The sequence below is a fragment of the Muscardinus avellanarius genome, assembly GCF_963383645.1.
Source record: "Muscardinus avellanarius genome assembly, chromosome: 2".
In the NCBI taxonomy this organism is placed as follows: Eukaryota; Metazoa; Chordata; class Mammalia; order Rodentia; family Gliridae; genus Muscardinus; species Muscardinus avellanarius.
The window spans coordinates 122,691,876-122,705,505 of NC_137787.1; the positions used below are offsets into that span (position 1 = coordinate 122,691,876).

Below are 13,630 nucleotides of genomic sequence, written 5' to 3' on the forward strand. Positions count from 1 at the left end.
TCGACCCGGGAGTGTACTGGCGATCCTTCCATGAGAGAATAAAGTATTCTATGAATAAAATTCATTGAATAAAATTCTTTTCATCCTCACTCCTCTCTTCAGAACCCGTACTTTTGCCGGCTGGCTCCGGCAAAGGTGGAGGTTTACCATAGGTATGCATATATAGTGTATGGTGAGGATTCAGCACTTTTGTGGTGAACACACCTGTGGGTAAGGGTCTACACTAAGGCCTGAGGGAAGGAATCAGCCAGCAGGGTGTGCTTCTGGTTCCAGCACAGCCACCTCCGGGGCAGAAGCCTGGACATCCTCCACCACTCCCGCTGCAGACCTCTTTGGTCCCTGAACCTAAGGGAAGGTGCCGCCTGTCTCTCCAGCTTGAGGAACCTCCCACTGGACAGGGACCTGGGCCAGCCAGCTGCCCTCCCATCACCGGGTCTGGCTCTCATCATGCCTTCCTTCTGCCACCAGCACCCATTCCAGGCTGTAAACTCAGCCATGTCCCCTCATCCAGCCACCTCAGAAGACGTGGAATGCCCCAGCCCAGCCTTCGGGTCCTCTTTCTTTGGCCGTGTTGTCTCCGGACTGTGGGGAAGGGCCATTCCCAGGGTCCCCGATGAGTGGCTTCTGGCCAGCTTTCCGGTGGCTGCCCCTTCTTTGGGTCCTGCCTCTTGGTAGCAAGCACCATCATGCCTGGCTTTATTTTTTATTTTGAAATGGGATCTCCCTAAGTTGTTGAGGATCTCACTAAATTACTGAGGCTAGCCTCTAACCTGTAATCCTCCTGTCTCACCTTCCCAATCCCAGCCTCCAGGGATGACAGGTGTGAGCCATCATTCCTGGTTGAGTTTGAGTTCTTTGAAGGCAGAACACATGACGGCTCTGTATCCTCAGCAACCGTGGGCTGAGTGATGACAGACCGGGAAAACACTTGTTTTACAGACTCAGATGTATCAACTCGGGCCATTTGGAGCCAGATAACTTTTGTTGGGAGCTGTCCTGTGAGTCAAAGGACGTTACCAGGAGTGGAACCACTGAACACCACAAAATGGTCACTCTTAGAGTTGTTTCTTTGAAGCTATGGAAATTTACCATTTTCAATCACAACGTAGAATGGTCTATTTACTGATGGTATGGGTCACAAAATAAATTATAACATTGTTAACAGCTATAGTTTCCTGTGGTTAAAAGTTCAGGTTTTTTTTGTGTGTGTGTGGTACTGGGGTTCCTGGAAGCCCTTCTATCTCCGGGCTACACTCCAGACCTATTTTTACATTTTTATTTGGAAACAGGGTCTCCTAAGCCAGCACGCGCGGCTGGCTTCGAACCTGCGTGATCCTCCTATCTCTGCCTCCCAAGCGCGGGGATTACAAGCGTGCGCCACCACGCCCGGCAAAAGTTCAGTTTAAGGATTGTTTATGTTCCATTATGGCAGTAATATCTAATTTTGTTAGTGGCTTTTTAAAAATTCAGTTAAAAAGAATTTTTAGTATAATAAAATAAATACTAGCATGTAAATAAGTATACTCAAGTGTGTGTGTGTGTGTGTGTGTGTGTGTGTGTGTGTATTTTACTGGGGTTGAACCCAGGGCCATTCTATCTCCAAGCTACACGCTCAGATATTTATTTTTTATTCTGAAACAGAGTCTCACTAAATTGCCCTCAAATTTGTGATCTTCATGTCTCAGCAATTGGGTGTACTGAGAGTATTGGGATTATAGGTGTGTACCAGAGCACCCAGCTTAAAAAAAAAAAAAAAAAAAAAAAATATATATATATATATATATATATATATATATATATATATATATCAACATACCTTTTGTGTGTGTGTAGGGGTATACTGGGGATGAACCCAAGGGCAGCTCTACCTCTGAGCTACACCCCCAGTCCTATTTTACTGACTTTTTTGAGGCATAAACAATCTTTATTGGGCTCAGACCAGAAGTCCATTGGTCCTGAGGACCTCTGAGAACTTGCTAATTTTCTTCTCCACGGTCTTTTCTACCTGTTTCTATAGCCTCATAAGCTGCTTTTTCTTCTGGTAATGGATCTTGGTCTTCTTCTCCTCAGGGTGGCTATGACTGCCTAGTACTTCTAGCCAGTCTCATGAGCCAGGTGCCCAACATAGGCAAACTTTCTTGTGGGCTTCAGGCTCACAACCGTGAGGGCAGCAGGAACCACCATCCGCTTTTTCTTGTCATGGAGAGGTGGGGTCCCATCGGACACTTGGAGGCGGCCAGGGCAACCTGGCCTTGCTTGGTCTCGTGGGTCAGGATGCCTCACACAGTCCACCAGATGTGGCTAGGCTTGGAAGTAGCACACCCCCAGGATGGGTTGGTGTTCATCCCCTTGCGGAGGAAGGTCAGGTACTTATCTTGTTTCTGTAGAAATTGCCAGAAATGCTGATGCCCTCATAGCGCACCGCCAGCACCTTCCAGCCAGCCGTAACTGCTTGGCCACGATGGCCACCAGGCGGCCCAGGAGATGTCCTTGGCCACCCAGCACCAGGACTGCCTCTCCACCTTCTTCAGCAGCCACCAGCACTTACTGATTTTTTTTTTTTTGGTGGTACTGGGGTTCCTGGAAGCCCTTCTACCTCCGGGCTACACTCCCATGGGCTACACTCCCAGACTTATTTTATACTTTTTTATGTGGAAACAGGGTCTCTTAAGCCAGCGCGGCTGGCTTCAAACCTGCGCCATCCTCCTGTCTCCACCTCCCAAGCGCGGGGATTACAAGCATGCACCACCACACCCGGCTTACTGATTGTTTTGAAACAGGGTCTCACTAAGTTGCACAATACCTTGTGTTGCTGAGGCTGGCCGTAAACATGCGATCCTCCAGCCTCAGCATACCAATAATGGGATTACAAGCATGTGCCACCATGCTGGGCTAGAAGTACATATACATTTTTAAAATATAAAACATTTTTTCACTGGATGTAGTGGCGCACAGTTATAATCCCAGTACTTGGGACACTGAGACAGGAGGATCGCAGGTTTGCAGCCAGATTCAGCAACACCAGGTCCTGCAGAACTTAGTGAGATCTTGTTTCAAAAATAAAGAGTAAAAAATAGGGCTGGGGGTGTAGCTCGGAGGTAGAATGTCCCGGATTCAATCTCTAAAACTGCAAAAAAAAAAAAAAAAAAAAAACTTTTATAAAATATATCTTGGAAATATATAATGTAAGCCATATATATCATATCTTCCTTAATTTTTGTTCAAAAAGACTATTTTAACTTAATAAAATCTAAAGCAAAAGCAAAATGGCATGTTAAGTAAACAGGCAAAATAATTGGCAGCCAGGAACTTTGGCTTCATTCAAATATTCAACATAGCAGCCGGGCATGGTGGCACACACTTGTAATCCCAGCATTCGGGAGGCTGAGACAGGAGGATTGCGGTTCTTAGACAGCCTCAGCTACTTAGTGAGGCCCTCTGCAACTCAGTGAGACCTGGTTTCAAAATAAATAATAAAAAATAGGGCAAGGGTTGTAGCTCGGAGGTCGAATGCCCCTGAGTTCCATCCCCAGACCCACAAAAAAAACAAACCAAAACAAAACAAAAAACAAATATTCAACATAGAAGGCTGTGAGATGGCATATGCCTGTAATCCTAGTACTTGGGAGGCTGAGACTGGAGGACCTCAGGTTTGAGGATAGGCCCAGCAACTTGGTGAGACTCAGCAAGCCACCTAGACCTTGTTTCAAAACAAAAATTTTTAAAAGTATGGTGCGTAATCCCAGTACTTGGAAGGCAGAGACAGGAGAATCATAGGTTCTCAGCAATTTAACTAGCAAGACCTTGTTTCCAAACAAAAAATAAAAAAGGGCTGGGGGTAGCTTAGAGGTAGAATGGCTCTAGGTTCGATCCCCAGTACCACTAAATAAGTGGTCATTTAAGTCAAATGTTGGCCAATTGGAAGTCTATGTAAAAACCTACAGGAAGGCAATATGGTTGAGACTGAGTACACCTGAACGATGGCCTCTATGGGAAAGGTGTCGGTTTCACACAGTCCTGGGATGGTCTTGCCTGGCTTTATCTAGGTTACTGGGCTGAACCACATTCCTGTGGGTAAGACGGTGTTTCCCTGATGGGGATGGCTGTTTGCTTTGTGGATCCTGTGGGGTGCTGGGGAGGGGGAAATGAGGATTTGCCAAGGTAGACTTTAGGTCTAAGGAGAAAATCTTCCTTCTGTCTTGAAAATTGGGGGTCCAGCAGGTGTAGTGCGAGATGCCAGGGCAGACAGGTCTGGACCATGCAGCAGGGAGGCCCTCCTCTGCCTTGCATCTAGGCTCCTTCAGTTACAGCCTCCGTGTCCCCTTCCAGGAACACATCAACTCCAGGACTCAGAGGCTTGGAAGACAGCCAGCCCTGCTCAGAGGCAGGCCTTGTCCTGGCTGCCTACTGCGCATGCTCCCTCTGCTCCCGCCTCATGGCAAGTCAGATCCCCGTAGCCACCAAAGTTCATGGCCAGGACTCCCCATGCCTGCCACCAAGCCAAGGACTGATGTCACCTCAGAGAGGCCCCCCCTCGCATTTACCATTCAAAGCAAAGAAAGCGTTCCAGATGGGTGGCCCTAATCTCCAAGGCGCTTTGAAGGTCACTGGAGCAAAAATAATGTCTGCTTGCTGGGCTTGCAGGGGCTGACTGGTGGATCTGGGGCCCTGGTCCCTGGGCTTACCTCAGCAGCCCATAGCGCGCTGCAGTCAGCAGGGAAGCCCCTCAGACAGACAGCAGCCATTACACCCACCGTGTAACTACAAGTATTAACATCTATCTCTTTCTTCCTTCCTCCCTCCCTCCCTCCCTCCCTCCCTCCCTCCCTCCCTTCCTTCTTTCCTTCCTTCCTTTCTTCCATGCTGGAGATTAAGTGTTCTACCTCCAACTATACCTCCAAGCCCACCTCTTTTTTAGTGGTATGATTTTAGGGGCATTCTACCTCTGACCTACACTCCCAGCCCTATTTTTTTATTCTTTATTTTGAAACAGAGTCTCACTACATTGCAGAGGGCCTCACTAAGTAGCCGAGACTGGCCTTGAACCTGAGATCCTCCCAGCTCAGCCTCTTAAATACTAGGATTACAGGCATGTACCACTGTGCAAGGCTACTAAAAACTTGTGTAAGAGCATAGCTTTGTATCATATTATCCTTGCATTTATTTTAGCTGAGGTTTTTTTTTTTTCAGTACTTGGTATGGAACCCAGGGGCATTCTACCTCCAAGTTACACCCCCAGCCCTATATTTTATTCTTTATTTTGAAATAAGGTCTCACTGAGTTGCAAAGGGCCTCCATCACGAAGTAGCTGGGGCTGTCCATGAACCGCGATCCTCCTGGCTCAGCCTCTTAGCGTGCGCCACCACACCTGGCTTAGCTGAGATATTTTGTTTTTGCTCTTTGCATTAAATGTATCACTGGCAAAGAGAACAACTTTCACTCGGTTTCCTTCTGGAGCCAATCAGGTCATAATTTAGAGGATGTCACAGTAGTGCATTCTAATATACCTAGGGGCAGAGATCCAGAGAAGGTCCTTTCCCCACAATTTGTTCAAATAAGCACCTCAATCCAGGTGTGGTGGTGCACGCCTGCAATCTCAGTACTTGAGAGGCCGAGACTGGAAGATTGCAGGGTTGGAGTCAGCCTCAGCAACTTAGCAAGACCCTGTTTCAAAATAAAAATTAAAAAGGGCTGAGTGTGTGGCTCAGTGGTAGAATGAGCCTTGCTTAAAACTGTCAGACCACAAAACATCTCAGATTCTCAAATTAGGTCTGTACATTTGAGAAAAGCCTACGTGCATCCTACTGTGCAACTTAGGCCCTTCCCTCTGACGGAGCGCTCAGTGAGGCTCGCCCTCCACGGCGCTTTCCACAACGTACTCACTTAGGAGCCACCAGAGCGTGAGGCGCCATGGCGCCAGGGACAAGTGAGGCCAGCATGGGTGGTGCTCACTCCTCTGCCATCTTGATATCGCGACTGCCGGGTCTGACCACAGAGGCTTGGAGACCACTTGGTTAGACGAAGAGGCCCTTGTTCCTAGCCCATCCTCGGGGACATTGCTCAGACACAAGGAGTTCCCGTCAGGGAATCAGTACCACAGGGTCATACTCTCCTGACACAGCACAGGGCCCAGCGGCAAAAATCCCAGCAAGGGGGAAAAGGAGGGAAACTCAGGGACCTTTATGGGGAAGAAAAAGATCACAGTGCTCAGCCCTTCACTACCAGCACAGAGCTGAAGCTCAGGGCTATGTAGTGGCTTCTGGGAGTTTTACGTTGTGTGTGTGTGTATGTGTGTGTGTGTGTGTGTGTACAGAACCCAGGGGCATTCTACCTCCAAGCTACACCTCCAACCTTTTAAAATTTTTATTTTGAAACAGGATCTCACTATTTTTTTTTTTTTTGGTGGTACTGAGGATCCTGGAAACCCTTTTACCTCCGGGATACACTCCCAGGCCTATTTTATATATTTTTTTAAATTTGGAAACAGGGTCTCTTAAGCAGAGAGGCTGGCTTCAAACCTGCGGGATCCTCCTATCTCCACCTCCCAAGGATGGGAATTACAAGCGTGTGCCACCATGCCTGGCAGGATCTCACTAATTTGCTGAGGGTCTTGCTAAATTGCTGAGGCTATGCCGGGTGTGGTGGCGCACGCTTGTAATTCCTGCGCTTGGGAGGCGGAAACAGGAGGATCGTGCAGGTTCGAAGCCAACCTTGCTGGCTTAAGAGACCCTGTTTCCAAATATATATGTATATAGTAGGTGCCTGAGAGTGTAGCCGGGAGGTAGAAGGGTTCCCAGGAACCCCAGTACCACCAAATAAATAAATCAATTAAATAAAAAATAAATTGCAGAGGCTGGCCTGGAACCTGCAGTCCCCCTGTCTCAGTACTGGGATTATAGGTGTGCACCATCACCACCATCCTCAGCTAGTTTTACCATTTGAACCCACCAAGATTTGTGGCCGGAGGTTTCCATGGGGTCACCTGGGCTCCCAGGCTCAGGAACCAGCTATGAGCATGGTTGTAGTTTTTGGCACTGGACATGGAAAGGCCTTGGTGCAACAGGATCAATGACACTGGGACTTACTAGGATTGGAACGTTCCCTTCAAAATTCAGGCTCAAACTTAACTGCCATGGTATGAAGAGACATTAAGAGAGCCAGGTGCAGTGGGGCACACCTGTAATCCCAGTGCTTGGGAGGCTGAGACAGGAGGATAGCAGGTTAGAGACCAGCCCCAGAAACTTAGTGAGACTTTGTCTCAAAATAAAAAGAACTGAGGGTATAGCTCAGCGGTAGAACGTTTCTGGGTTCAATCTCCACTACTTTAAGTAAAATAAAATACGATGTTGGAAAGTCAGTGGAGTTAAGACTTTGGCAGGCATAACATATCCCCGGTGGCCTGCAGGGGCACAGAAATGCACCCACAGGAGCAGACCCGGGCATTGAGGCTAACCCCTCTGCAATCCTCAGAAGATGCCCCCCCTCTTCCCTACAGTCACTCTGCCAGTTCCAAGGTCATGCCAGGTGGACAAGCATGACTGCTTTTCCCAAAGAGTGCCTGGAGCCAAATACATAGTAAACACCATTCTATCATTTTAAGATCAGCTCTACGTCATCTCCATGAATATGGATAGCACACATAACAGGACTCTTTCTGACTCTGACTGTGAGATGTAAGTAGGATTTTACTTTTATTTTCAGTGTTGGGGATCCAACCCAGGCCCTCAAGCAGGCTAGTCTACCACAGAGGTGCACACTCAGCCACACAGACTGTGAAATATAAATATCAGATGCTTCAGCCGGGTGTGGTGGAGCACGCTTGTAATCCCAGCATTCAGGAGGCTGAGACCTGGAGGATCGCGGTTTGCGGACAGCCTCAGCTACTTAGTGAGGCCCTCTGCAACTCAGTAAGACTGTTTCAAAATAAAGAATAAAAAAATAGGGCAGGGGGTGTAGCTCGGAGGTCAAATGCCCCTGGGTTCCATCTCCAGACCCACACACACACACAAAAAAAAGCCTCAAAATGTTGGACAATTAGTATTCAGGGTAATTCTCCACAATCCGAATTGATCAGACTTCAAGACACACTTTCCTCCCCCCAACCCGACTTAATTCATAATGCAAATTGTCGACGTAACCACTGGTAATAGGATCACTCTATCAATAATTGCTCATTAGTGATATGCCAAAGTCAATGAGCTGTCAGGATTCTATGAAAAAACGACCCTGAGCCAGGCATGGTGGCGCACGCTTGTAATCCCATTACTTGGGAGGCTGAGACAGGAGGATCTCAGGTTTGAAGCCAGCCTCAGCTATTCAGTGAGGCCCTCCACAATTTAGTGAGACCTTGTTTCAAAACAAAAGAATAAAAAATAGGGCCAGGGGTTTAACTCGGAGGCAAAATGGCCCCTGGGTCTAATCCCCATTACCACAGAAAAAATGGAAAATTTTATTTTATTTTATTTATTATTATTATTATTTTTTTGGTGGTACTGGGGTTCCTGGAAGCCCTTCTACCTCCGGGATACACTTCCACGGGCTACACTCCCAGACCTATTTTTTAACTTTTATTTTTTTTTGGAAACAGGGTCTCTTACGCCAGCACGGCTGGCTTTGAACCAGCCCGATCCTCCTGTCTCCGCCTCCCAAGCACAGAGATTACAAGCATGCGCCACCACGCCCGGCAAAATGGAAAAATTTAAAAAGCCTGATATCTTTGGCGCAGAAGAGAAACGGTAGAAGAATGGGACAAAGAGAGGAACCAGCCACCCTACCTTGGAGCTATACCCTCGATCCTTTATTTTTTATTTTGAAACAGGGTCTTACGCCGGGCGTGGTGGCGCACGCTTGTAATCCCAGTGATTGGGAGGTGGAGACAGGAGGATCGTGCAGGTTTGAAGCCAGCCATGCTGGCTTAAGAGACCCTGTTTCCAAATATAAAAAAAGTATAAAATAGGTCTGGGAGTAAAGCTTGGAGGTAGAAGGGTTTCCAGGAACCCCAGTACCACCAAATAAATAAATAAATAAATAAATAAATAAATAAATAAATAAATAAATAATAAATAAATAAAAACAGGGTCTTGCTAAGTTGTTGAGTCTGGCCTTGGACCTGTGCTCCTCCCATCTCAGCCTCCTAAGTAAGTACTGCGACTACACCATATGCCCAGCTCTTCCCAATATTTTGAAGCAGGTGGCTTTGTCCTTGGCGTCCTCTGACCTTCCTCCCTGGGTGCTGGTCCTCTTCGACCTGTTCGCAGTCCCCACGACATTCCATAAGACACTCGGTACTTCTGCCCCTTGTGCGCCTCCGTCTGCTCGCCCGCTGCAGGGGCCTGCCCTCGGTGCTGTGGAGGGCCTGGCGCAGGCCAGCACCCTGGTCTGCTCCTGTCCTTTCCTCTTCTGTAATGTGCGCCTGCGGCCAGACCCGGCCCAGGTCAGCGGCTCTCACCTCCCCACCACACGCCACAGGTTCATGGGCTCTCTGCTCTGCTCTTACTACTTTGGTGGCTGTTTCGTTTCTCCCGATGGCAGCAGCTTTAGATCCTGCAGGGCAGGATGTGAGTGAGATCTGTGCGCCTCAGCCTTCCCATCCACCAAAAAGGCCTGTCTCTCAGTTATTCAGTGTCCAGCGAAGGGAAAGTGTCTGCTCAGGCACGTGCTGCAATGTGATCCATTTGACTATATTCAAATTTCATTTAAAAACAACATACAAGCCAGTGTGGTAGAGCACGCCTGTAAGCCCAGTGCTCAGGAGGCTGAGACGGAGGATCTAAGGTCCGAGGCCAGCCTTGGCAAACAAAGGCTTCCAGTGGAGCTCAGAGCTTCACCCTCCCCCATTTCCACTCCCAGCTTCAACCTGTCAAAGTCTGCCGGTTCATTTCTTTTCCAATTATCATTTCAGAACTATAATGATACCATCGACAGCTAAGTCCCAGTAGTCCCTGGGAGACTAGGGTCCTGACGCAACAGAGGCTGCAGTTTGGCAACACTCTGCCCGTGTTGCCTGGGTAGTTACACAAGGAGTTCAGGGCCACGAGCGCTGAGCACACGGAAAGGCGCTGAGCACACGGAAAGGCCACCCAGAGGGCGACACTGGAGCAGACGCCAATGAGAAAGGAAAACTGCCACCCCCATTCCAGTGAGGCGCCCGTGGCGCGTTCCCTTGTCTTCCAGCAAGAAAGAGCCTGGAGTGAGACACGATTCATGTACCATGCAGAGATGTTCCCTCGGTTCCTCCCATCCCAGTGGAATCAGAGGGTAGGCCCACCAGGAGAGGACGGTGAAGAGCAGATGCAGCAGGGCTGGGTGTGGTGGCACATACATGGCGTTTCAACATTTGGGAGGCTGAGATGGGGAGACTGCAGGTGGGAGACCAGCCGCAGCAACTTAGCAAGGCTTTCAGCATTCTTATCAAGCCCGTTTCAAAATGAAAAGCAAAAAGGGCGAGGGGTGTAGCTCAGAGATAGAATGCCCCTGGGTTCAATTCCCAGTAACAAAATAAGTAAATAAATAAATGAGAGAGGGAGAGCCAGGCGTGGTGGTACACGCTGGTAAGCCCAGTACTTGGGAGGCTGAGACAGGAAGATTGCAGGTTCAAGGACAGCCTCAGCTACTTAGTGAGGCCCTCTGCAACTTAGTGAGACCTATTTCAAAATAAAGAATAAAGAAATTAAGCCTAGGGTGTAGCGCAGAGTAAAATCCCCCTGGATTCTGCAAAAAGAAATAAAGAGAGCGAAAAAGAAAGAGAGAGACAGAGAGAGAGACAGAGAGAGAGAGAGACAGAGAGAGATGTGATTGACAGGCAGAGAGGAGAGACAGATGATAGGATGGATGAACAGATGATAGGAAAAAATATGGATCGGTGGAGAGAGATAACAAACAGTTGGACAGACTGCTGACAAAAGTCCTCTCTCCTCATTCCAAGGCCTCCGTGGTCCACAGTCAGCCAGGTATCAAACATACCACAGACGTCCTCTTCCTCTCCCACCCCAGCTTGTAGCAACCCAAGAGTATGATTTTCCCCATTCCTTGATAAAATGAGGCTTTATCATCTCACTCCAGGGGAAAGCTTTTTGGCTCCTCTGGAAGATCTGCAGGGCAAACACCAGGATTCTTGTGCTCCAGGTCCAGTTTTAAGTAACATAAGAGTCACTGAGCACAAGGACGACAAGGCAGTGAGAGTCTATCTGACAACGGAGACGGCTGCAACGAGACACTGCAAACACATTCTGAGAGACTGCATTCTTTTTTTTTTTTTTTTTTTTTTGGGGTCTGGGGATGGAACCCAGGGGCATTTGACCTCCGAGCTACACACCCTGCCCTATTTTTATTCTTTATTTTGTTGGGTTTCTTTTGTTTGATTTTGTTTTTTGGTGGTACTGAGGGTGGAAGCAGGGGCTTTCCTACCTCCAGGCTATACTCTCAGACCTATTTTTATATTTTACTTGAAAAGAGGGTCTCATTAAGTTGCTGAGAGCCTCACTAAGTAGCTGAGGCTGTCTAAGAACTGCGATCCTCCAGTCTCAGCCTCCCAAATGCTGGGATTACAAGGGTGCGCCGGCACACGCAGCTTAATTCTTTATTTTGAAACAGGGTCTTACTAAGTTGCAGAGGGCCTCACTAAGTAGCTGAGGCTGGCTGGGAATCGAACCATTCTCCAATCTCGGCCTCCCAAATGTTGGGATTTCAAGTGTGGGTTACATTCTTGTAACATTTATTATGGCATATTGTTATTCGTGTTACTAATACTTGTTATTACTACCTATTGTTAATCTCTCACTGGGTTTAATTTCTGAATTTAACTTTACTATAGATATATGTCTAGGAAAAACATAATCTACATTGGGCTTGGTAGCTTCCTCAGACCCAGGCATCCACTGGGTGTCTTGGGACAAGGACCGGCTGTAGCCTCTATTATCACACTCATTTCACAGATAGCAACATCTTAGGTTAATCCCAAATCACACCGCAGCAAGTGGCAAAGCTAATAAGATCTCTAAAAGCACCGCATCTTTTTTCTCTACCCACCAAATGCCAACTGCCACTCCCTCGGGGTTTAGGGTGTCCTGCCCATCACACCTTGGGAGAAAGGTGAGAAGCTGGAGATTTCTTTCTTTAAAGTTCCATGGCCTATCTGAACAAATCACACAAATTTTGCATTCTTTTCATAAGACATGTCTTTATAAATAACAGTGCTTTAGGGCTGGAGTGGAGCTCAGTGGTAGATCAATTGCCCAGCATGCAGGAGGCTCTGGGTTCCATTGGCAAAAACAACCACAAGACAGTGGCTTCTACCTCATATTCATTTAGGATGGGGAAGGAAGGAAGGAGGGAAGGAAGGGAGGGAAGAAGGGAAGGAGGGAGGGAGGGAGGGAGGGAGGGAATGAAAAAAAGGAAGGGAAAAAGAAAGGAAATGACAAGCATTACTGCAGATGTGGAGGAAGAGGGACTCCTCTGCCCTCTCAGGGGGAGTGTAAAATGGTGCAGCCACTATGGGAAACAGTCTGAGGCTTCTCAAAAAATTAATCATAGACAGAAGAACTGATGAAAGAAACAGTTCAAATTCTGCTGCACCCGTGTGTGAAGGTATCACCCCAAACTCACTGGTATGCACAGGGAGGGTGGGGAGCGGGCGGGACCTGAAGGGACCGCACCAAGGTGTGTGTGTGTGTGTGTGTGTGTGTGTGTGTGTGTGTGTGACTATGAACTGCACCATGGTGTACAATTATAATGCTCCGATAAAAGCATTAAAAATTAAACGCGGAACGACTGTTTGTTGCAGCAATTCCACTCCTGGGTACACATTGTAAGAGAGTTGAAAGTAGGGACTGGGACAGGTGTTGGTACACTCACGCTCACAGCAGCATCATTCTGAAGAGCTAAAAGGTAGAAAGAACCCAAATGTACATGGGTGGACAAATGGATAAATAAAATGTGGTATGCACATATAAGAGAAGATAATTCCACCTTAAAAAGGAAGGAAATTGCAACACATGCTACAGCGTGAAGGAACCTTGAGGACATTGTGCTACCTGCAAGCAGCCAGGGGTAAAAGGACCGACACTGTAATTCCACTTCTGTGAGGTTCCTGGAGTAACCACATTCACAGGTGTGGGAAAGAGTGACAGCTACCGGACTCCGGAGTGGGGGAGGGAGAGACGGAAATCGTTTAACGGGTAAAGGGATTCCATTTGGGAAAATGGAAAAATTCTGAACGGAGATGAAGGTGGTGGTTGCAGAATAATGTGAACGTTGTGAACTAAATGCCTCTGAATTGCACATCTAAAATAGATAAAATGAGAAATTTTACGTATACAAATTTTACTATACTGAAAAAAGCTATGGCTAAAAAAATCATGAAAACAATGCTTTTTAAAATGTATCAGGCCAAACCGGGCATGGTGGCGCACGCTTGTAATCCTCGTGCTTGGGAGGCTGAGACAGGAGGATCGCGCAGGTTTGAAGCCAGCCTCAGCTACTTAGTGAGGCTCTCAACAACTTAGTGAGACCCTGTTTCCAAATAAAATATTAAAAAAAAAGGTCTGGGAGTATAGCCCAGAGGTAGAAAGCCTCTGGGTTTCACTCCCAGTACCACCAAAAAAAAAAAAAAAAAAAATGTATCAGGCCAGGC

The 13,630-nt window shown here is 47.5% G+C and overlaps 1 pseudogene across 1 annotated transcript in view; it reads right to left on the reverse strand.

Annotated features, from left to right (window-relative positions):
- Positions 1-1,933: 1,933 nt before the first annotated feature.
- The window catches only part of LOC308258797 (large ribosomal subunit protein uL13-like), a 35,010-nt pseudogene continuing 23,313 nt past the window's right edge, over positions 1,934-13,630 (reverse strand). The window contains exon 2 of the transcript in view: positions 1,934-2,510. The product of the transcript in view is annotated as a large ribosomal subunit protein uL13-like (transcript). The remainder of the gene's footprint in view (positions 2,511-13,630) is intronic.